General features: G+C 37.6%; 1 protein-coding gene across 7 annotated transcripts in view; it reads left to right on the top strand.

The window, feature by feature from the left end:
* Positions 1 to 3941: 3941 nt before the first annotated feature.
* Positions 3942 to 23770, top strand: part of ZNF280D (zinc finger protein 280D) — a 97614-nt gene continuing 77785 nt past the window's right edge. For 2 of the 7 annotated variants that reach the window (XM_073012189.1, XM_008016485.3), the window contains exon 1: positions 3945 to 4124. The gene's annotated coding sequence lies outside the window, so the exon portion shown is untranslated. Of the gene's footprint in view, positions 4125 to 23770 lie in introns of all 7 variants that reach the window. The other 5 variants (XM_008016491.3, XM_008016492.3, XM_008016494.3 and 2 more) reach the window with 5 other exon arrangements.

Below are 23770 nucleotides of genomic sequence, written 5' to 3'. Positions count from 1 at the left end.
TTAGAAGGGGAAGGAGCGGAAAGGGCACTTATGGAAACGACTTTCGGGAAAGATAAATGGGCCCTTTGGAGAATAGATGGGAGATATCGTAGTTTTTTGACAATGTCTGTTTAGATGTGGTGACAATTCTCACAGTCTCTGACAGTGACTCAATCTTCCTTGGTTGCTCCCTGGAGGGAATTTATAACAATTGAGTTCTTTTGGGTTCTTTTGAAAGGCTCTGCTTTTAGGTAGATAAGGAATTTCAGGAACTTAAACATATTCAGCTCAAAATAATCTTTATGCCACAATGGCTTATTCTGGATCCCTTCAGCTTAAACAACAAAGGGAATTTATTGGCTCATAAACCAGAGAAGTCTAGAGGTAGTATGGGTTCCGGTGATGTTTTATTTGAAGGTTTATGATTCTCTCAGGGATTGGCTTCCTTTCCCTATGATTGATTCTCCCAACCATTCCTCCTCCACGTGTTGGCTTTATTTTCAGTTGGCTCTACTTAGTAGCAAAGGAAAAAAAAAAAGAGAGAGAGAGAGAGAGAGAATGTAGCTCTTCCAGTATTTACATTTGAATGCTATACTATTCAGAGAAAAAAAATAACTTCTCTGTTCTTTGCTATAAAACAAAAATCCTAGGCTTCCCTCTGATTGGCCTCTGAAACAAAAACTAGTTCAAAGGGTGAGGATAACTCTGATAACTTTTGGCCAGTTGGACAATTCTTGGACCTGTTATGGGGTGTATTACGTCTGTCCAAATTGCATAGATGAACACAAAGTACTTGTGGAATGAGAGCTGGGAGATCACCCATATTCATTGCAGTAATTCAGGTAGGGATATGGAGCATAATCTCACTTAAGGAGAATGAGTACTGTGAGGATATCTATAGCAAGTGTGTAACATGTAAAATAGGCTGAGAACATAAGTCAGAGAAGCTCGTAAAAAACGATGGGAAAGTTCAGACAGTAAGTCAGGAGAACCAAAAGAATGGCGTTCTAGAGGCCAAGGGCGTATGATGTCAGAAGTTTGAAGTACGATGTCAGAATCATCCAAATAACTTCCTGTGTGCTGATTCTATATTCATGAGTCATCTTTTGTAATTTGGCTTCTCATGTAAATGTTCCTTTGAATGAAAATGTTAACCAGCTTTCTGGACTCCATGGCAGTTGTGTTTTTCATGAACAACAACAAAAAACAATTGCAATTCTCGTTTACACATGAGTCTCAGTAAGTCTGGTTGGTATGAATCATCCCGCAGGATTCAAATTAGTTCTGGAGACTGGCAACATGGAGCTTTTGTCTCTACAAAGTGAGGACTAGACTCTAGAATACAGAGTGCAATCTTCTCTTTCACCCTGTTACAAATAAAAATAATAGGATGCCATCATTTTGTTTTATTTTTTATTTTTACTTTTTATTTTCATAGGTTTTTGGGGAACAGGTGGTGTCTGGTTACATGAATACGTTCTTTAGTGGTGATTTCTGAGATTATGGCGCACCCATCACCCGAGCAGTGTACACTCTACCCAATGTATGGTCTTTCATGCCTCACTCCCCTCCCACGCTCTCCGCGGAGTCCCCAAAGTCCACTGTATCATTACTGTGCCTTTGCATCCCTACAACTTAGTTCCCACTTATGAGAACATACAATGTTTGGTTTTCCATTCCTGAGTTACTTCACTTAAAACAATGGTCTCCAATTCCATCCAGGTTGCTGCGACTGCCATTATTTCATTCCTTTTTATGAGGATGCCATTGTTTTGGACCAAACTCCTGCACTAAGCCCCAACAGACTAGACTAAAAATCAACATGGAGTTACCCATGCTCACAAAACTGAAACTGAGTTGTTATGTGGCCTTCTGAGAAATCAGGAGAGAGGTAACAGCCTAATTTCCCAAACAGGCCAGTTTAAACCTTCAATCCCCATAATAATGAAGTTCCCTGTTTTAACTCTTGTTTGTTTGTTTTTGAGACAGAGTCTTGATCTGTTGCTCAGGCTGGACTGCAGCGGCAGGATCATGGCTCATTGCAGCCTTGAACTCCTGAACTGAAGGAATCCTCCTGCCTCAGCCTCCTCAGTAGCTGGGACTACAGGTACACACCACCACACCCGGCTGCTATTGTTCTTACAATAGTAACCTGGAGTAACCTGATATTAACCAATCAGTTTTCTTTCTATTATTCTGTCTCACTGCCCCACCTTACAAGGAAAGTAACTTTGAAGTGACCAACTTGTTTTTTGTTGTTTCTTCTTTCTTCAGCCCTTTTTCTGTCTATAAAGCCAACCACATCTGCTCCATTCAAGGGAACACCTATTCTGTTTTATGGAACGAAGTGATGCCTGAATCTAGAATTACAATAAAGCCAAGTGAGATCTTTAAATTCGTTGTAATTTTGCCTGACACTGTAGCATGCTTTGCTAACCTGTAGGGACTGTATTTGAAAAACGACGTCTTAAGAATATTCCAAGATTTTGGAATTTTTAAACTTTCCATGTTTGCTGTTTTGACTATTTTCTGTCTTTTCCTGTAAAGTTTATTTTCAGGGCCAGCAGGAAAGGGAAAGCTGGGTAGATGATCCCAGGCCCATTTGGGAGAAGGCTAGGTCATGGTTACCTCCAAGTACACAAGATCTGTAGGAGTGATCCAGGTGGCCTTTGGGGAAGATTAATTTGGGGGCAGTAATCAATATGGAGACTACAATAATGATAAACACTTGAGGAAAGCTAGGGAAAGCTGGATGAGAGAGAAGAAACTGAATTCAAATAGGAAGACGAATTAGCAAGATTCAGTGATTGAACAGGGTGTCTGTTAAGGATCCTACCAGGCAAGATTTCAAGTCTTGGTCACTCACAAGCTGCACCAGTAATGCCATTGCTCTTGAGAAGACAATCAGTTTAGGAAACTTTCCTTACAGATCAGAATACAACCTTTAGCAAGTATTTATGCAAGCAGTATCTTGACAAGTGTTCTTCTTGTAAATTCTTATACTTCTCGTTGTCATAACTTTTGAAAATGCTATTACAGGTTAATATCCAGATGGCAGAATTAGGAATTAGAGTGTGAAAGTTAATCATTCGAATTGGGTCACTCTTGTCATAGCCAACTAAAAGAGTGGAGAAGCCAGTGGTGGGGGAAGCCCTCAGGGCACATAACATTGCTCCAAGAATAGAATTCTCTGCAAGCCTGGCTGCTGAAACCACCTGCTGTAACCTGAAATAAGTTTTATCTTCAGGTTTTAGCTTCTGAAAGAACCTGCTGCAGCTGTAGGGCAAGTTTTACCAACCCCCTTTACTCACCAATCAGAACTAACCAGCTGCCCAAAACTTTACTAAATGTCAATGAACTTTCTGGAAAAACAATAGATAACTTTTTTTTTTTTTTAAAAAATAAAACCCCCTAACTCCTCTTTGTTCTTCTCACATACTGAAGACCACCCTGTATTTGTAATAACCTGAACTTGCAATTCCTGTGTCCCAAATGAAATGCTAAATGTAGAGATTCGTCTCTTCGTATTTGACTTCGACAGGGTCGCAAGCAAAACCACACATTTAAAACAGACTTGGTAAAATCAGCCAATTATGAAAAGAAACGGACGATTCCTTTTTCTCTTCTGGTTTAGCCTTCGCCCCGCAGCCTCCGCGATTCTTTCGAACGGCGGTTCTATCCCGTGACCTTTTCACTTTCCAAGTCAACGGACTGGGGGTCGTTACACACGCGGAGGGCCCGGAACGCACGGCTCCTCGCCTGCAAATTCCGAGCAGTCCGGATTTTGGGGCTGCCGCCCGGCCACACCACCGAGCAGCTCGCACCCACATGGTGACCGGGCCCTGGCCCTCGCCCCCGACCGGCGCGTGGGTCTTCGAGGGCCCGCGACGCGGCGCACATGTCGGTGCCCGCCTCCCGCGTCGGCGACAAGACAGGGAGCTCGGACACGGGGAGGCTGACCCGGAGCCTACCCATGAGGCAGCGCGCCGGCTGCACGAGAGCCCCCCCTTTCCACGGCTCGGCTGCCAGCTCCGCAATGGGAGCCGCCGCCGTCGCCGCAGTGTAGTTTTTCGTGCTCCTCCTTTTCCTCCTCCTCTTTCTCCTCCTCCTCAGGGCTCCAGTCAGGCCGATCCGCTCCGCTCACGGTAAGCGCCCCCCGCCCCCGCCCGCCCTGCGCTGCAGCAGGCAGAGGCCCTCCCGCGCGGCCTGCGCCGCCTCACTCCGGGGGCGCTGGACTGGGGGTCTTGAGGCCGGCGCGGGTCGTCGGGAGCGCCCAGGGCGCGGGGGAGGAGACCGGCTGCGCGGCGGCGGCCGGACCGCCATCTTGCGTCGGCCCAGGCGGGGGAGGAGGGATCCCGGCGCGACGCGGCAGCCGCCTCGGCTGCTGCAGGCCTGGGCCGCGCGGGCCGCCGCCTTCTGCTCCTCCGCCACCTCCCCTCCCAGGCCTGTGCGCCTGTTTGTCCCCAGCCTGGTTTTGGCTTTTCTCTCTGGAGGCAACTCCCTTTGGTACATTTTGTGCCGATGTTTGGCCAAGACCCATGCTTCTCACACCACAGCCCACCCCCGTGTCTCTTCAGTCGTAGGAAAGGAGACCAAAAGGGGGTTCGGGATTTGCAGGCACAGGGCCCCTCGTTTGGCCCAGATGACCGGTCGTTCCACGTTTGCACCCTCATTTTTGTCAGAGGGACCTCCCCTGCTCTGCCATAGAATTCCCGTTATTGTCTACAGAAGAAGGGCCCTGAGGAGAAACGTGGAGTTGGAGACACAATTTTCTGAGCTTTGCAAGGTTCACTTACTGAGACGGAAACAATGATCTCACTCTGAGGTTTTAGCCTGCTCCAGCGATGGAAGGAGTTCCTCCCAACTTATCTCAAGTTTTAACGCTTTTAAGGAGAAATCTGCTGGAGAGGAAAAACGTCAAGGTGAACCCGCTTCTGCAAGCACGGGAGACCTTTGGCCAAGAGTCTTTGTTTGCGAAGATTCGTTAGTTTAAAAAAAAAAAATCTGTCATCTTAAATATTTGGCTTTATTGTTTTCAGGTTTGGACAGAATTGGTCTTTTTTAGTGCCATGAAACGTAAAATGGAACGCTGGAAGGAGAGTTTTAAAGCACAAAAGCTGCCTCTTAGCATCTGTAAGGTGTCCTGCTTTGGGGGACTACTGTGCCAACTCCAGCTGTCTCCACGCAGAAACTTAACCAGGGAAGGCGCTGGTTTGCTTATACCATTGTTAGGGCTGTGTGCCTCTGATGTTTTAACATCATTACAAATACCGTTGTCATTGTGTCTTGCTTTTGTTTCTTTCTTTGATAACCCCTGATTTGTATCTCTTAGCAAACCCTTTTGAAGTGGTCTGGGTTGCGGGAATCATTTTGCAGGCAAGGAAACAGCCTCAGGGAGGGGACTTGAATGAGGTCACTAACTAGGAAGAGCCAAGGCCAATTTATATTAATAGAACCGTAGGTCTTCTGACTCCTTTTCCAGTGCTCAACGCTAGTCTATACCATTTTTGTGGGAACGAAGTAGATGAGAATAGGCAAGGAGGCTCACCTAAAGATTTTAAGAAATACTACTCAATTGCCCTTTCATTGATATTTTTATGTTTTACTTTTGAAATGCGGGTGTTACGTTGCCCAGGCTGGTCTCAGACTCCTGGGCTCAAGCTGACCTCTCAGCCTCCGTAGCTGGGATTACAGGTGTGCATCATCTAGCCTGGCTTTTATATTTTTATTTTCGAATGAATTTATTAACTTTGCAACTTGTTATTTTTTTCGAAAATATTGAAAAGTTAAATAGCCCATTTGAATACCATACCTACCACCTAGTTTTAACGCTACCTTTTTGCCATATTTGCGTTTTCCACTTACCTCACATTCTGTTTTCCGAACATTTCAAAGTGCGTTACGGATATGACAGTTCAGCCCTAAATGCTGTATGTGTGTCAGTATGTATTTCGTAAGAGATCAAGGCCATTTTTCTGTGTAACAGTACCACAATCACACCTAAGAAAGTGAAGAATATTCCTTACACTCTAACATGTGATGTAGTATATATTCACATTTCCCCCCATTTCTTCGAAATTCCTTTTCAATCGTTTTTTGTTGTTGTTGTTGAGATAGGTACTTGTTTTGTGTCCCAGGATGGAGTGCTGTGGAGCAGTCTTGGCTCGCTGCATCCTTGACCTTCTTCCTGGGCTCAAGCCATCCTTCCACCTCAGCCTCCTGAGTGGCTGGGACCCCAGGAGCACACCACCACACCCAGCTAATTTTTGTATTTTTTGTAGAGATGGGGTTTTGCAGTGTTGCCTAGCCTGGTCTCAAACTCCTGGGTTCAAGTGATCCACCTGCCCCGGCCTCCCAAAGTGCTGGGATTGCAGATGTGAGCCACAGCACTGGGTGACATTGATCTTTTGGAGAGACCAGGTCTGTAGTCTTATAGAATAACCCATATTCCATGTTTTAGTGATAGTTTCTCCTCATAGTGTTTAAATTTGTTCCCTCTATCCTGTTTTCTGTAAACTTGGAATTGGGTCTAAAGGCTTGAATATATTCAGGTTTAATATTTTTTTTTTGATAGGAATACTTTGTAAGTCATGCAGTATACTTCATTGCATACAACATCCAAAGGCACATAAAGTAGGCTTGTCCTACTAATAATCCTAAATTTGACAGGCTGTCTTTCCATTGTAAGCATTTCCTTCTGCAATTAGCAAGTAATTTGTGGTGTGATATTTTGGCATTAGGGTAAGAATTTACCTGCAGTAATCTGATAAACACAGTTGGGAGCAGTCCTTTAGGTATGGGTTTGGAAGTTAGGAAGAAGGAGGAGTGGAGACAATTCTGGAGGAAATGCTAACCTATCTACTTTAGGGAACTTGGAATGCTACTGTGTGTCGGCATCAGAGCCTAGGGAGACTAGGAGAGAGGAGGCAGAAAGTAGATGTCAGAAAGACTTTGCCTTCTTTGAAAGTTTGCTTAGGACCATTTTAGCAGTAGTAAGCTATGGTAAATAGAAAAGTTCTGAAGTAGTTTGATGTTGAAGGATTGCAAGTGCTTCAACGGGAACATCTGTCCAGTTAGGCTACTAATCCAGTCTTTTTTCATTCCAGTGTTTTATTAATCAGCATTGGCTCACTGAAATAGCAATTTTCACAAATGAAAAGTCAACTGTAGTTTTTAGGTGACAGGAAATTGGAAATTTCTGTTGACAACATATTTTGTATTTTGTTATTCCAGAAGCAAGTTTTGGAAGATGAGGAATGTTTTTGATATATTCACTAATTAAATATATAAATCCTGAATAGTTTTTTTCTTGCTTTAGAGAAGAATTAAAAAACTGTTTGAATTTTCAGTCAGATTTCTTTAAACAGTGATTTAAATAATGACTTGATTTACTTAGTGCCTTGTATCAAAAATTGTATGTTTAGAATTTTAATTCATTTCTCCAAAGCAATTTTAAGGATTCTCTTAACCCTCAGTATAGGAGGAAAAGTATACGATTATCATTATCATCTGGGTCAAAAGGGACTGTTACTTTTTTGCATTTTAAGTTATGTATAATTTATAGGAGTAAAAATATATCATAATGTAAAACAACTTATTGGAGCTTTTAATAAGAATTTAAATATAGCAATTCTCTTTGTATATATACTTAGAAAAATAAAAAACAAAATATCTATTTCATGCATTTAATTACATAACACCCCTACAACAAATATACATCACATTTGAACACTTTATGTAAACATTCTTATTATTTAATAACACCCATTTTTTTCCTTTTTGAGTTTTTGTATCTATACAAAGAACATCTTCCTTTCTTCCCATTTTCAGATATGTGCAAAAATCATTCTGGTTAGACTATAAGACAACATTCCCTTCCTAGTTTCTGCAAGTTATTTTCCTAGTTAGTTGCATGAGGAATTTCTTCTTGGTAACTTACAGTTTTGTAACTGAAGCTTTTCCCATACAATGAAAGTATACTCTGAACTAATACCAGTCATAAGCCATCTTCAAGTCATTCTCTTCCAAGTATTGTTTCTGACCCACTTTTTGAATGTATCACTCCTGTAGTCTTTTTGTAATACAGATCACTTCAGGTTAATTTATGTAAGGATTTAAAATTCATTGATGGTTGAGATGAATTGAGCTGAGAATTCTGGGTAGGTATAGTTTTCCTTAGGACAATAAGAATCATAAAGTATATTTGAAATCCAGATTTTGTGTGATTGACTTCTTTTGCTTTTCCGTTTGTGAAAATTCATAGAAGTTCAATGCTGTTCTTCATAAGAGTGCCAACAAGGAGAGTTTTATGCTGTATGATATTCAGCCAAGTCTAAATTTGTAAAAAATTTGTCAAAAGTTGTATGTCTGACAGAATTTTGAAATTTTTCTGGCATTTCTTATATATCAATCTTGATTCTACTCTCATGCCTTTTCCAAATCTCTGTGTAGATCTACATTGTCCAAGCTTATCATATTTCATTGTCACCTGTTGCTCAGATTTTCATTTCCTGTTTTTCACCTTTGAAGATATTTCTACCTGAAATGGGCAACATCATCTGAATGGAATTAATTATAGATGCTCCTTGAATTATGATAGGTTACATCCTTGATAAACCCATCATTAGTTGAAAGTATCATGAGTTGAAAATGCATTTAATGCACCTAACATACTGAACATCATACCTTGGTTTAGCCTACCTCAAATATGCACAGAACATTCACATTAGTCTACAGTTGGGCAACATCATCTAACTTAAAACTTATAATAATAAAGTGTTGAATATCTCGTGTAATTTATTGAGTACTGTACTGAAAGTGAAAAACAGAATGGTTGTATGAGTACTTGAAGTAATGAATGCACTTTGACACCATGATAGAGTTGAAAAATTGTTTTAAGTTGAACCATCTTAAGTTGGAGACTGTCTGTACTTAGCACCTTTCATACATGACCCTGGAACTATTTGTCTTATGAATACTGATTCTAAATTTCAAATGCTTCCCTAATAGGTTCTTGCTTGTCATTCCTTCTGGGTTGCCTTTTTGCATGTACATCATCAAAATGCGAGACTGGAAGAGTTTCTGAAACCTTTGATAGTTCATAATTTTGTTGAAGACAGTACATCTATCTTCTTTGCTCCACAATTGCAAGATATTTTCAATTTCAGATTTATAAATAACTAATTAGAATGATCAATCCGATGAATTTTTTAAAATGTCTTCATTTTCTGTTTCCTTCCAGTCACCTTTGCATACACCTGCATTCAATACTTGTGCACTTAAGCGTTGTATCAAGGCTGGGTGTGGTGACTTATGCCTATAATCCCAGCACTTTGGGAGGCCAAGGCGGGATTACTTGAGCCTAGGAGTTTAAGACCAGCCAGGGCAACATAAGGAGACCTTGTCTCTACAAAAAATAAAAACTTCGCTGGATGTAGTGGCGTATGCCTGTGGTCCCAGATACTTGGGAGGCTAAGGTGGGAGGATCACTTGAGCCTGGAAGGTCTGGGCTGCAGTGAGCTGCGATTGTGCCACTGTGTTGTAGCCTGGGTGACAGAGTGAGACCCTGTCTCTTAAAAACAAAATTGTATTAAGTAAAATTTTAGCACACACTTGTAAGGGATCAAAGACTGTCACATTTTCTTTGAGCAGAACAGCATGGTCCATATTCTTAATGTAAAAATACTGTGTGATGAAGTTCTTCCCGCTGAATGAGAATGCCATATTTCCTTTTTGTTTTTAGAAATACGTTGTTCTCTCATCGATTAAGTTTGAGAGAATTTGTCTAGAATAACTCATCTGAGGACTCAGTCTGAGATTTCCCTTACAAACTCATTTTCACTACCATCATTAAGAGTCTAAAGTGTGCTATCCATCTTTGTGTTAATCTTCTGGTTCATCTAATAGTTGTGAAGTGCCTTCTTCTGTTAATTTTCTTCTCTTCCATTTCAGTCAGAAAATGAAGTCTGAGTTCTTAAACTGTATTCAGTGAAAACTAAAAACAGATGAAGGGGATCAGAATATGCCACTTAAGCATAAGGATTATTTTGGGTTGAAGGGAAGTGAGAATCAATAGATGCAGGAAGAGTTCTGTGCCCTCCCCTTATTTGCCTAGTAGTAGCAGAGCATTAATTTCTATCTTTTTTCTTTCTTTTTTTTTTTTGAGACGGTGTCTTGCTCTTGTTGTCCAGGCTGGAGTGCAGTGGCATGATCTTGGCTCTCTGCAACCTCCACCTCCCGGGTTCAAGTGATTCTCCTGCCTCAGCCTCCCGAGTAGCTGGAACTACAGGCGTGCACCACCATGCCTGGCTAATTTTGTATTTTTAGTAGAGGAGATTTTGCCATGTTGGCCAGGCTGCTCTCAAGCTCCTGACCTCAGGTGATCTGCCCACCTCGGCCTCCCAAAGTGCTGGGATTACAGGCATGAACCACCACGCCCAGCCAATTTCCTTCTTGCAGCAGGGAGGGAAGAGCAACTCTTTTCCCTTGAGATGGAGAGTCAAGGCAGAGATGAGTTTGTATAAACAAACTTTACTGAAATAACCGTTATCTTCCATTAGTTCTCCCATCTTTTTCTAGCCACTTTTCCATGGTTTATTGTCCCTGATATTCCAAGTTCCCTTTCTTGGGGGAATTAAAATAGTATAAAAGCCCCTACGTCTAACTACTTGTTTGAGTTTCACTTCTTTTTTGTGAACTCCTGTGCATGTAAATACTAATAAAAATTGTATGCTGCTTCTCTTGTGAATCTGTCTTTTCATAGTTTAATTCACAGGCCATGAGGTACTGAACCAAAGATGATAGAGGAATTGTTTTCCCTCCCTGACGTAGACTACAAAAATGTCTTCAGTTTTCCATATGTCTTTGAAAGTTGATGCAATATTTTTGCAAAACTATAAGAAAACTGGAAAATAAATGAGAAAAATGAAGGCCAATGCATTAGTGATGATTTATTTCACTATTATTCTTCTAGGCAGTCCCATTTTCTTATTTTTTTAGCGTAGTTGGGATTAATTGATGAACAATGGTGAAATAATACCTAGAATGATGGAGTTAGCAAAATATTTCAAGATGTAGGAAGAATAAAGTCACTAACATCCCATAACGTATTTTAGATTGATAAAAGGATTCTGTTATAGACCTACATAATAATTATAAGATATAAAGAGTTTTAATCTATTTAAAAGTAGTAAGTAAATTTTCCCCTCTTTGTTTAAAGATCTCTAGGAAACAATGTGAATAATAAAATGTCAGTCTTTCTAAGTAGTAACTGCTGAAGAAAGAAAGTAAAAAGCTAAAATAGTTTCCTTTGGACTCTGATAGTACACTGAACTTCAGTGGTTAATTTGGACAGTTAGAGTTCCACCCCTCTCCAATACACACATTAAACCTACCTGCCTCTTCTACTTCCATAATAGATTTTTTTAGCCCGTTGTACTTTAATACATCTCTAATGAATACAGGCAGTACCTAGAAAGTTATTCCTTGAGGTTTCTTTCTAAAGTTTTTTTGTTGTTACCAGCTTGTTGTTGTTGTTGTTTTTAAACCTTTCTTCCAAGCTTTACCTTCAGAGACCTTTCATAATAAAAAATTATTAATTGGAACCCTGGCACATCAGGTGTTGTATTTAGACTTTTTGGTTAAGTGGATTACACCAAAAGTGTATTTCATTTCAGTCATTTTCTTTGCAAACATTCCTGTTTTTCTGGTTTTGTATAACAGGATGAAGACAGTGATTTTTGGGATGATGTATGCTTTGCTTCTTTGTATTTGTAAATACAATGCCTTACATGTAATTAATGTTCAATAAATACTTTCTCTTAGTGTTTTTTTTTTTTTTTTTTTTTTAATCACCTGAATATTCCCCAACAGTTTAAAATTACTGCTTTACTTTTTGGGTTGTTATGTAACTTACACATTTTTGACCAGCCAGTATAGTAATTTAGCTTTCTTTTTTAAAAGGGGCTTTGACTTGTGTTTCTCTAGTACAGTAGTTATTTAAATGTGGTCTTGGGCTTGAGACACTTTGAAGGATTCTACCAGGTCCTCCCTTTACCACATACTTTTCTTGTGAAGCTGTATTTTCTTCACTTCAATGGAAGAGTGTAGTGCAACAGGTTGAATGCAGAAGGTTGTAAGAGAATCCAGCTGTCTTTATTAAGACATATTAATGCAAAAATGTAGCAAAAATGTAAAATACCACTCTTCTCCAAATTTTTTGTTTTGAGAAATACACTTATTTTTTGTAAAAATATGTAATGCTTTCATTATTATCATCTTTAAGTAAATGAATGCATATTGAAAAAAAGTTCTTAGGTTTGGGGTTTGTGGACTCCCAGGCAAAGATTCCATCCGTAAAGGTTAGTCAACCACACATCTTTTTTTGGTCAGATTTGGGATTTTTTTTTTTTTTTTAACGTTATTAACTGAATGCTGTTCAGTTGATATGCATTTTGACTAGGGCTAGTCACCAAAGCAAAGATGATTAGTCTATGAACTAATTTGCCTCTTGCTTCTAGGCTTCACTCCTGTGCATTCCTTATTTTGTGGGTTACCTTTGGCAAGTCTAAGCTAAGCCTGGAGCGGCTTGGGAGAGGTCTGGGGGTTTTAGGTATAATCCTAATCTCTGTTGTATCTCTTGCTTTGTTTTTTTACTTGCTCTGCTTTTCCTATTCAAGGTTTAAGATTATCTGACTCTCAGCTATACAGGATTGCTTACTGCTGCTAGAAAGGCCCTCATAACCAAAATGCAACATGGAAATAGCTTTCTTACATTCCATGAGAAAAAAAATAGATCTGACAACTTTATTGAATAGAAAAAGGTAAATAAGAAAACTGGCACTACTTTGGTGACACTACATTGTAGTGTCTGTTCATTTGAGAAGTTATACGCAAGAGATGTCTTTCTATTCTTTGATTTCTTTTTTTGTAGTGTTTAAGAGATTATAAAGTATGCTCACAGTTACCATATTCCATCATCAGAACAAATACTTCTTTGGAAAAGGTGGTGTTATCATCATCCATCCTTTACAGATGAAGAAATAAAGTCTTAGAAAAAGTTCATTTTATTCATTGGAATAATACTGGGTGCCAGATACCGTGTATTCATTTTATAAGGTATGGTGCCTTGGTTTTCCCTCACTTCACCCTCAGCCTTTTTATCGCAGAATTACATGTTCTCTTCTATTTGGGCTAGACAGTGCAGGCTAGCCTTACAGGCTGGCAGTGACAACAACTGTTAGAAGTGCTGGCTCCTAAAGCATTTGACCTATTCTGCACCTCACTGCACCTAGAAGCTTTTAGCAGTAGGATAACCTAACCCAGCTCTGTATAGGTTGATGGGAAGTTATTAAAGAATTTGGAATTGGTAAATGACAGAATGAAAGCATTATTTTAGTAAATTGTTAATTTGGGGGCTCTCTATTGAAGAGATGAAAGCAAAAATCTGGATGCGGAGAGACCAAGTACAGATAGTCCCCACCTTAAGATGGTTCAACTTAAAGTTTTTTGACTTTATGATGGTGTGACAGTGGTATACGTTTAGTAGAAACTGTACTTCAGGTTTTGAATTTTGATCTTTTTCCGGGCCAGTGATATGTGGTATGATACCATATTGTGATATTAGGCAGCAACAGCAAGCTGCAGCTACCAGTCACTCACATGATCATGAGGGTAAACAACTGATAACATACGGTATACTATGTTGTCAGATGATTTTGCCCAACCGCAGGCTAATGTAAGGGTTCTGAGCACGTTTAAGGTAAGTTAGACTAAGCTGTGATGTTCGGTATTTTAGGTGTATCGAATGCATTTTCAACTTACGATATTTTCAACTTACGATGGGTTTAATCAGGACATTACCCCATCATAAGCTAAGGAGCAACTGCATAAAGTGAATCTTGTAAATCTGTTTCACTTTAGGTGTGAGGTTCTATGGGCCTGGCCAAGTATTGAGTGGATGGAGAGGCAAGGGTGGTGTGGGAAATATTTTGAAGGAAGTCTATAGGACTGGGGAATTGACTAGATATAATTAAAAGAGGGAGACATTGAAAAAAACCTCCAGGGATTCAAGATCGGAAGGATGGCAGTTTCATTAGTAGAAAAAGGGAAATGCAAAAGTAAAACTAACTTTTATAATTTAAGGTAAGACTCATATAACATAATTTCACCATTTAAAAATGTACAATTCAGTGGCATTTAGTACATTGATAGTGTTGTACTACTGTCAACACTATCTAATTCCATAATATTTTCAGCTCCTCAAAAGGAAACCTGTTACCCATTATTCTGGATATTAGATATAAATAAACAATGTGTGACTGACTTCTTTTACTTTCAAGGCTTCATGTAGCATGTATCAGTGCTTCATTTTAAAAAACTGCTAAATAATGCTACATTGTATTGATATACCACATTTTATTTACTAGTTGAACATTTGGGTTGTTTCTGCTTTTTTTGGCTTTTATGAATAATGCTGTAGAAATAATTTCTATTTTAAGATATTGCCACAGCTATCCCAACCTTCAGCCAAGCAATACCCTGATTAGTCAGCAACCATCAACATGGAGGCAGGACCTTCCTCCAGCAAAAAGATTATGACTCACTGAAGGCTCAAATGAGCTTTATCTTTTTTTTAGTAATAAAGTAGTTTTTATTAAGGTATATATGTTGTTTTTTAGAAAGAATGCTATTGCACATTTAGACTATACTATAGTTGTAAACCTAACTTTTATATTCACTGAGAAACCAAACAATGCGTGTGACTTGCTTTATTGCAATATTCACTTTATTGTGGTGGTGGTGGTCTGGGACAGAGCCCTCAATATCTCCAAGGTGTGCATGTACTGAATTTGAGGTGTTTTTATTATTTTTATATATCTAGATAGCAGTTTTCAGTAGTAAAAGAGGAAGGACTGTGACTTAGATGAGATGTCAGGTTGTCTTTCTCCGTCTGTGTTCTTATAAATAAATAAATCCCTGAGGTTGGGCATTTTATAAAGAAAAAAGGTTTATTTGGCTCATGGTTCTGCAAGCTGTACAAGTAGCATGGTACCAGCATCTGCTTGGCTTCTGGTGAGGGCCTCAGGCTGCATCCATTCATGGAAAAACAAAGAGGAAGCTGTGTGGGTAGCAATTTATAAGGTGAGAGAGAAGAAGCGAGAGAGAGGAGGGAGGTCTCTCAGGCTTTTTTTTTTTTTTTTTTTTTTAAACAACCATTTCTTGTGGGAACTAATAGACTGAGAACTCACTCATTACCGTGAGGACAGCACCAAGCCATTCATGAGGGATTTGTCTCTTCCATCCAAACACGTCTCATTACCCTACCTGCAACATTGGAGATCAAATTTCAACATGAGGTTTGAGAGACAAACATTGAAACTATAGCAGAGGTGATTATTTTCTGATCATATAGGCTGCTGTTGAGAATTGATAGCTGAGACTATGGAATTTATTAGATCTGCTGTGGGGAACAGTTTATGTAGGACTGAGGTCTAAACTTTGTGGAAAACCTGTTTTTACATTATTTAAGGAGGAAGTAATCTGGAGAATCTGTAAAGAGTTAAAAAGGAGTAGGTGAATACACAGGACTGTTGGTGTATAGAAAATTACTGAGCATGATATTTCAAGAAATGGGGTTAAAATAGCTGCGAGATAAACAAGGAAAATGCAAATGAAGAAAAGGTAATTTGATTTGGCTATTGGGAGGGTTTTTGGGATCTTCAGGTGGATACTTGCTTTTAGTAAAGTACTGTAGAGTAGATAATGCTATAGCTGCCCTGCTGTGCTCAGCTCAGTTTTGACTGACAAAGTGGGTAGCAGTAACTAGAGCAGGTGGTTTGCAACCTGGATCAGGTTTGCAGGAGGTTATAGTTGGGTGAAGAGGAAGTGATGAAGAGATTCCCTGTATCCTGTGTGAAAAAGTTTTCGTTCATATCAAAGCTTTTAATAACCGTACTGATTTAGATTCGTTTGTAGATTTAAGTAGTCTGTTGAAGCATAGCCTTTCTATGTATTAATATTATATTAAAAGAACTTTGCATTTACAAAAATGTTAAAATTCTAAAAGGTTGAGTTATCATGATGCTATAATATTTGAGATGTTTGATCTGAATCGGTGTCTGTGAAGCAGGTGATTTCATTGAGAGTTTTGATTTAAGCCATCAAACATCTTTATTAAAATGAAATTAATTTATTGGATGTTACTGTTTTTAAAGAATTTACTTGTTTTGAATAAACTCAAGACTTTTATGCTCAATGTTGAGCTTCAACCTAACCGCTTCATTCATTATATTGTACTTGCAAGGTCCTAGAAAATATTTGGATGTAGCAGGTTGATTACCAAATATTTTATTGCCAATTCAAAAATGAAGTTTCATAATTCAACATGTCTAATTAGAATAATTTTTTTTAGTGAAATAATTAAAAATCTTCCATATCTTTCATTCTAGGCAGAAATTTACATACCTCTACTAGATGGAAATATTTACGGTGTTAGGGTTGGAAGGGTTCTTGAAGGGATCTTGAAAGTGAACATTTTCAATCACATAATGCTTAAATTTTTCATATTTTTCTTTGGTGAGCTTTCTCACCTAGAGTTCGTCTTAGTTTTTGATATTTTAACTGCTAATTGTTTTGTTCTTGTATTGAGATGAAGTTTGCCTCCCTGTAATTTGGTATTCCAAATATTCCAGTATTCCTGGTGGAGGCAAATAGTGTCATATCTGAAATATTCGGCCTTAGAAGTGCCTGGGTTTGAATCCTTGCTCCTTTACTAAGTTTTGTTACTTTGGACAAGGTACTTACCCTGTGTAACTAAATTTCCACAGCTGTAAACAGGGGATGATGATAGTGTCTACCTCATAGGAGTTTTTGAGGATTAGATGAAATAATATATGCATTTAATGTTAGCTAATGTTAATAATTGTGTACTAATTACAATTATTTTATAATTATATATTTATCATTATATTGTATAATTTATAGTGATGGTAACATAGTAGAATGTAAGGAATGAAGTAATGTTAAAGCTCAATACTAGCAATTCTCTAGTTTGCTCAAAACAAGTAAATATTACTATTGTTGTTATTGTTACTTGAGCCACACAAAGATCAGGTCACCTTCTTTCCTTCTTTCTCATGACAAACTTTAAAATTTCCGTAAATAGCTTTTACTTCTCCCACCCTATAGTCTCATGTTTTTTAGGACTTTAGTCCTTTCAACTTGACCTAGACAAAGCTCTAGTTCTGAATTCCTTGTAGTGGACATCTGTTATTTTTGCCACCCAGCATCTATTTACCCTTACTTGGTTTTCCTTTGGAAAACCATTCTTTCCCCCAATCTTTATTCTTGTGCTTTTTGATTAAGACTCTCCCTCTGGTACCAGGGAGAGCATGTGATGTAAGCCCAAACCTATCACAATGCCTTAGCATTCCCTTAGTGATTGGCTTAGTGAAGGGCATGTAATTTTAGCCAAGCAAACCAACTCCAATAATAGCTGGGTCTCTTGTCATTGTCCTGGATTTCAGTTTTGAAGAGTGTTAAACTGGAGCTGTTACAGTCATCCTCAATGGAGATTATGAGGATAGAATCAATACAGAGGAAGCGAAGCCCAGGAATGGAGAAAGAAACCAGATTCTCATGATATTGTTTGAATTATGTCTAGTTATTTTTACAAATGAGCCAATAAATATCCTTTTGCATCAGCCAGTTTGAGTTGGGTTTTTGTTACTTATAGTTGAAAGAATCATGACCAATATGTAGTATTTCAAGTGGGGGTGTTGATTAGTATAGAATAGGGTAAAATGACCTTCTCTCTGATTTAATACTCAAATTCTGTACTTTTGACACTGTGTCACAAATCTGATATCAGTCCCTACTTAAAATCCCTCAATGGTTTTTCATTGTTCTTAGGATAAGGACAGAATTTCTTAACACAGTCCATAGGTGCTTCATTGTTTAACTCTTAACTCTTGTCTATCTCTGTTGTCTTATCTCTTCCCATGTAACTCCTTGCTTTTTTTTTTTTTTTTTTGTCACAGTGGTTTCTTTGCAGCTTTTCATATTTGCTGGCCTTTCTTTTGCCATAGGTCTTTTGCACATGCAGTTCCTTCTTCATGGAATCCTCCCTTCCTTCTCCTGTTTGCCTAGTTAACTCCAACCCTTTCTTCAAATAACAGCTTAATCATCACTTTTTTTTTTTTTTTTTTTTAGCAAAACCAATTTTGATTATACTGGCTGTAATTCCAGATTCATAACCTTCATAGCACTTACCATTGTCATTTTACATCCCTTTGTATGAGTATTTGTCCCTATCTCTAGACTACAGGTTTCATGAATGCAATTAACTATGTATTAATTTTTGTTCATTGTTGTATTCCTACCCGACACACAGTACATGTTCAATCAGTACAGCTGTCCCTTAGTATTCATGAGAGATTGGTTCCAGGACCCCAGTGGATAGCAGAATCTGAGGATGCTCAAGTCCCTTATATAACATGGTGTAGTACTTGGATATAACCTATACACATGCTCTCATATACTTTAAATCATCTCTAGATTACTTATGATACATAATACAAAGTAAATGCTATGTAAATTGTTGTTATATGTTTTTAAATTTGCATTTTTTATTCTGTTGTTACTGTTTATTGGTTTTGTTTCTGAATATTTCAGTCCGTGGTTGGTTGAATCTGTGGATGTGGAACCACGGATAGGGAGGGCCAATTGTATACTTTTGGAATAAATGACCTTCCGTCTTATAGATCTTCTGGTACATATTCAACAGTACATCTTCAATTTGTATTTTTGTTAATTTTTTTGGAGGGGGGCAAATACAAAACTGTTACTACCATTCGTTCTCTTATTGAGATCTTTTAAAACTTCATTCCATTTATTTATTTATTTAACATATTCCTTCATTTGTTTTTCGATCCAGGGACAGACTGGGTAAAGCCTCATTCTGCTTGTTTACATGTATTACACTCTCTACTCATGTATAAATTTAATCTGCACACAGGATAGGCTTTTTTCAAATTATTGCTGTAAATACTGCCCTTAGTTAAGTCATTCAAGGCATTGGAATACCCTTTTTACCCCTTAACCACAACTCTATCTTCAATCACTATTATCTGTTGCATCACACACACACCAAACTACTGAGTGGGATTGGGATAGGGCAGGAGAGGGAATAGATTCTTACTTTGTACTCTATATACTTCTGTATGTTTGAACCGTTTTCAGTAAACATGTTTTATTTTTTGAAAAACAGTGCTAATGAAAATATTTTTACTTTAAGGATTAATGTATATGTTTCTTCCACGATAGGATATTTCCTAACCCCTGGCTAGTGTGATTGCTTTTATTCAAACTCCTAACCTAGAAACTCTTAACTTTTTGGTTCGTAGGCTGTTATGAGAATTTGATGCACTGTCTTATCTTTCCAGAAATTGAGTATTCACAAAATTTTGCTAACTTTTATATTTCTGTGGTGCCCCAAACCTTATCAAGAACCTCTGCTGTACCACTTTTAGTTTTTGTAATTATAGCAACCATATCCTCTTTTATAAGATATTTATGTATTCATCATAATCCCCCTAATAGGTAGCTTTTTGAGATAGGTTCCTTTTCATATCCTATGAAAAAAGTGTTGCGATTTGCACCTTGCATTAGAAAGAAAACAATTAAGGATATTATTTTTCAAATTCTTAATCGTTAATATTATTAAGTATTTTATTGTCCTTTCAAAGTCTGATTGAGCTCACTAACTTGGAGAATTGTTTTGGCTTTAAGGAATCCATCTGGATTTATCTTAATTTCAGAGAATTAAAGTGCTAATTATTTGATAAGTTACCTTCAGAGAATGAAGTTTTTTGTGTAAGTGAGGAGATGGGCAGGGAAAGCTGGCCTTATTGCTGTTTTTTTTCTTGGAAAGAGCAGCCTCTTCCAGGACCTGGATTTTCCCTGTTCTAGTCCTGATCGCCTTGAAGGCCACTTCTTTCAAGACTGAATTCCAACCTTTTCCCTTCTCTTTGCCTGTTCATTGTTAAGATTCTCAAATATGTAATCTTTTAAAAATAACATTTGATATTTTTGGTTTGTTTTAAAAATAAAAACTATGGTGTATCCATATATTCCCTTTTTAAAGATCTTTTCTTCCTTAGAGTGCTTATTATCAGGAGACAACATTCTTCATAAAAATTAGAATCTTTCAGAAACTGAGTAAGATTTATCTTCTGAAGTCTCTTAAGATTCTATAATCATCCAGTGTTTTGTCTCTAGTGTTTTAACTGCTGATCAGGTGTTTTTAATAATGAAGTTTGTGTGGTCCGAATGTGCCCTTTTCAAGAATAAGATTGGTTTTTAACAGTAACAACTGGACTGATTCTGAAAAAGATACTTAGTTTTCTAACACTAAAACATTTGTAAGAAATGCTTGAGGCACAAAAGAAAGTATTGATTTAAATTTCATCTGCTTAAAGGTTGTAAATAAAAAATATAAAAGTTAATTTATTTATAAAATTTCATAGCTAAATCCCTAAATTTTATAAAATCATTTTAATCATAGGTCTCTCTTTTAATTATATTATTATTGCTTATGATTTACATTTTCTATCACACAGATAGTGCCAAAATAGATATCATCATTCACTGCTTTTCTAATCCTGTTACAGTAATTTCCAATTTTCCATAATGGAATCAACAGGCAATGGATAGTAAGGGGATATACAACAGTGGTTTTAAAAATTGCTGTTTTTACTCAAAAGATTTCATATGATTGTAAGGTGATGAACATTAAATAAAAATAAATTTTCAAATACTTTCTTGAGATAGTTGGAAGTGCTTGAGGGATCACAAAATCAGGGTTTGAAATATTAGATTGGTATTCATAGTTGAGAATTCACTTTGTATCCTTTAAGTTCTATTCATTTGAGATTAGAATTCAAAAATGATAGTCCTCCATTTCAGTATGCCATTGGTGACAGAAAGACTAAATAATTGCTTATAAAATGAAATAGAATATAAACAAAAGCTGATTTAAGTAGAATGACTTAATGCCTGATTTCTTGGAAAATTTCTGAGAGTAAAAAATGAAAGATCAAACTTAACCAATAAGCCAGTGTCATCTAAATGATTCCACCGAAAAACTCATTTTAATTATATAAGTAAATTGTTAGTTTTTTTATAGATAGAACATTATCTTGAGCTAACTTTATGAGTTAGTTGAAGTTCATTTTTATGTGCAATACTTATTTTGCATATAAATTTTTGCTATTTGAAATGGTTTTCTTTTTTGTACCTGTTTTTTTTGTTAAGTTGATCATATCGTTTTTTTTGGTGTTGCCAAATTCTTGGTTAGTAATACAATCCCCAATTAAAATATTTTTACGATAGGGGGACAAAAAGAAAGATTAACTTTATAATGTGATTTTTTGGATTATTTCATTGATTATATATCTTGAATTTATGGGATTGGGGAAGACGTAGAAGTTAACCATTCCGCTGGGCATGGTGGCTCACACCTGTAGTGCCAGCGCTTTGGGAGGCCAAAGTGGGCAGATAACTTGAGTTCAGGAGTTTGAGACCAGCCTGGCCAACATGGTGAAACCCTGAATGTACCAAAAATACAAAATTATTCGGGCGTGGTGGTGCGCGCCTACAGTCCCAGCTACTCGGGAGGCTGAGGCAGGAGAATCACTTGAACCTGGGAGGCTGAGGTTGCCGTGAGCTGAGATGGTGCCACTGCACTCCAGCCTGATCAACAGAGCGAGACTCCATCTCAGAAAAAAAAGCTAACCATTCACCATGTTCCTCATAATCTCTTTTGTGTTTTTATTACTAGCTATTTATTTATTTATTTATTTATTTATTTATTAGAAAATAAAATACTAAGATACATGTAGAATGAGTGCTTTTTCTTACCTTTTCTTTCTTTTTTTTTGGAGTGAGGGTCTCACTCTGTCACCCAGGCTGGAGTGCAGTGGCCCAATCTCGGCCTACTGCTGCCTTGACCTCTTGTAGCTGGGACCATGGGCATGTGCCACCACTCCCGGTAATTTTCGTGTATTTTTTGTGGAGATGGGGTTTTGACATGTTGCCCAGGCTGGTCTTGAACTCCTGAACTCAAGCCATCCTCCCACCTTGGCCTCCCAAAGTGCTGGGATTATAGGCATGAGCCACTATGCCCAGCCTGAATGTTTTTTCTTAATAGAAATGGCATAAAGATACCTTATCTAAATGTTAATTTTTATATGTTGGTACTTTTGAATGGGATACTTATTCTATTAGATTAGTAGTATGTAATTTAACAGTGTGTTATGTTTATATGAGGGTAAAATTTTTTTTGGTGTATATTTTAATTAGTTTAGAAATGCTTTTTTTGTATATTTTAATTAGTTTAATAAATGCTTAGCTGATAGCGCACAAATTCCAGTATAATAGAATTGGGATTAGTTCTTTTTTTTTTTTTTTTTTTTTGAGACTGAGTCTTGTTCTTTCGCCCAGACTGGAGTGCAGTGGCACAGTCTCAGCTCACTGCTGCAACCTCTGCCTCCTGGTTAAAGCCATTCTTCTGCTTCAGCCTCCTGAGTAGCTTGGATTACAGGCACGCTCCAACATGCCCGGCTAATGTTTTAATTTTTAGTAGAGGCCGGGTTTCACCATGTTGGCCAGGCTGTTCTTGAACTCCTGACCTCAAGTGATCCTCCTGCCTCGGCCTCCCAAAGTGCTGGAATTACAGGCGTGAGCCACCGTGCCCGGCCTAGAGTTCTTTAAAATGGAATTTATCCCAGAGTTAAAAATAGTTAAACATTATTAAGTGGTTTCTATGTGCCAGGCACTGAGATGTGTTTTATATATATTATCTCATTTAATCTTCATTATAATCCAATGACATAAGTCTATTTTTATTTTATATGTATATGTAAATGGTAAATGTATATATAAAAAGCAGTAAACAAGGCACTAGGTTAACTAACTTGTCCAACATCATATGGGTAGTAAGTGATTGAGTCAGAATTTGAATTTGGCATTCATTCTTCACCATGTTTTACTCTTCATGGTTACTGAATGTTTAAGGTATACAATAGATTTTGAGCTGAATTAAGCCAGAATCTTTTCAGTTGAACTATAGTATAGCCTGAGAGCTAGAATTGAAGATGACTTGGCAGAAAGTTGTGGCCATGCTGGTACTATGACTTGGTTCTCCTGATTTCTAGTGTGGTATTCTTTTTTTAAATGTGCATACACTGTAGTTGTAGTTTGTGAAATTACTTAATTTTTTTCTTATCAGGGAGTAAAGAGGACTATGTCTAGTATATAGCACACCTGTGTTCGTAGTATGTGCTCTGTACTAGATCACATACAGTATTATTTAATACAGCAACATTACATCAGGTGATATCTATCAATGAATGAAAGTGAAAATTTCAGATAGTGAAAATACTTAGACCCACATTTCCATTGATTTCTAATTTTTTTATAGAAAAAGATATTGTTTAATTTTAGATAAAAACTGAAACCAAAAATTTATAAAATAGGAATTCTAATTATTTATGTGGCAGTATCCATAAATGAATGGATTTTATTTTAAGTCAGTTACTTGGAATTCATTTTTCCCCCATACAAACAGTATATTAAATATGGGCATGTAATCTGTACCTGAGTTAGTAGTTGAACTTGAGAGTCCCCCTTTTTTTTTTCCTGGCTATTTTATTTTATTTTATTTTTTTGAGAGTCATAGTCTTGCTCTCTCTATCAGGCTGGAGTACAGTGGTGCAGTCTCAGCTCACTGCAA

The sequence above is a fragment of the Chlorocebus sabaeus genome, chromosome 26, assembly GCF_047675955.1.
Source record: "Chlorocebus sabaeus isolate Y175 chromosome 26, mChlSab1.0.hap1, whole genome shotgun sequence".
Taxonomy (NCBI): Eukaryota; Metazoa; Chordata; class Mammalia; order Primates; family Cercopithecidae; genus Chlorocebus; species Chlorocebus sabaeus.
Note: the sequence above shows the minus strand (reverse complement) of the source record. Positions and strands in the feature narration are given on the sequence as shown.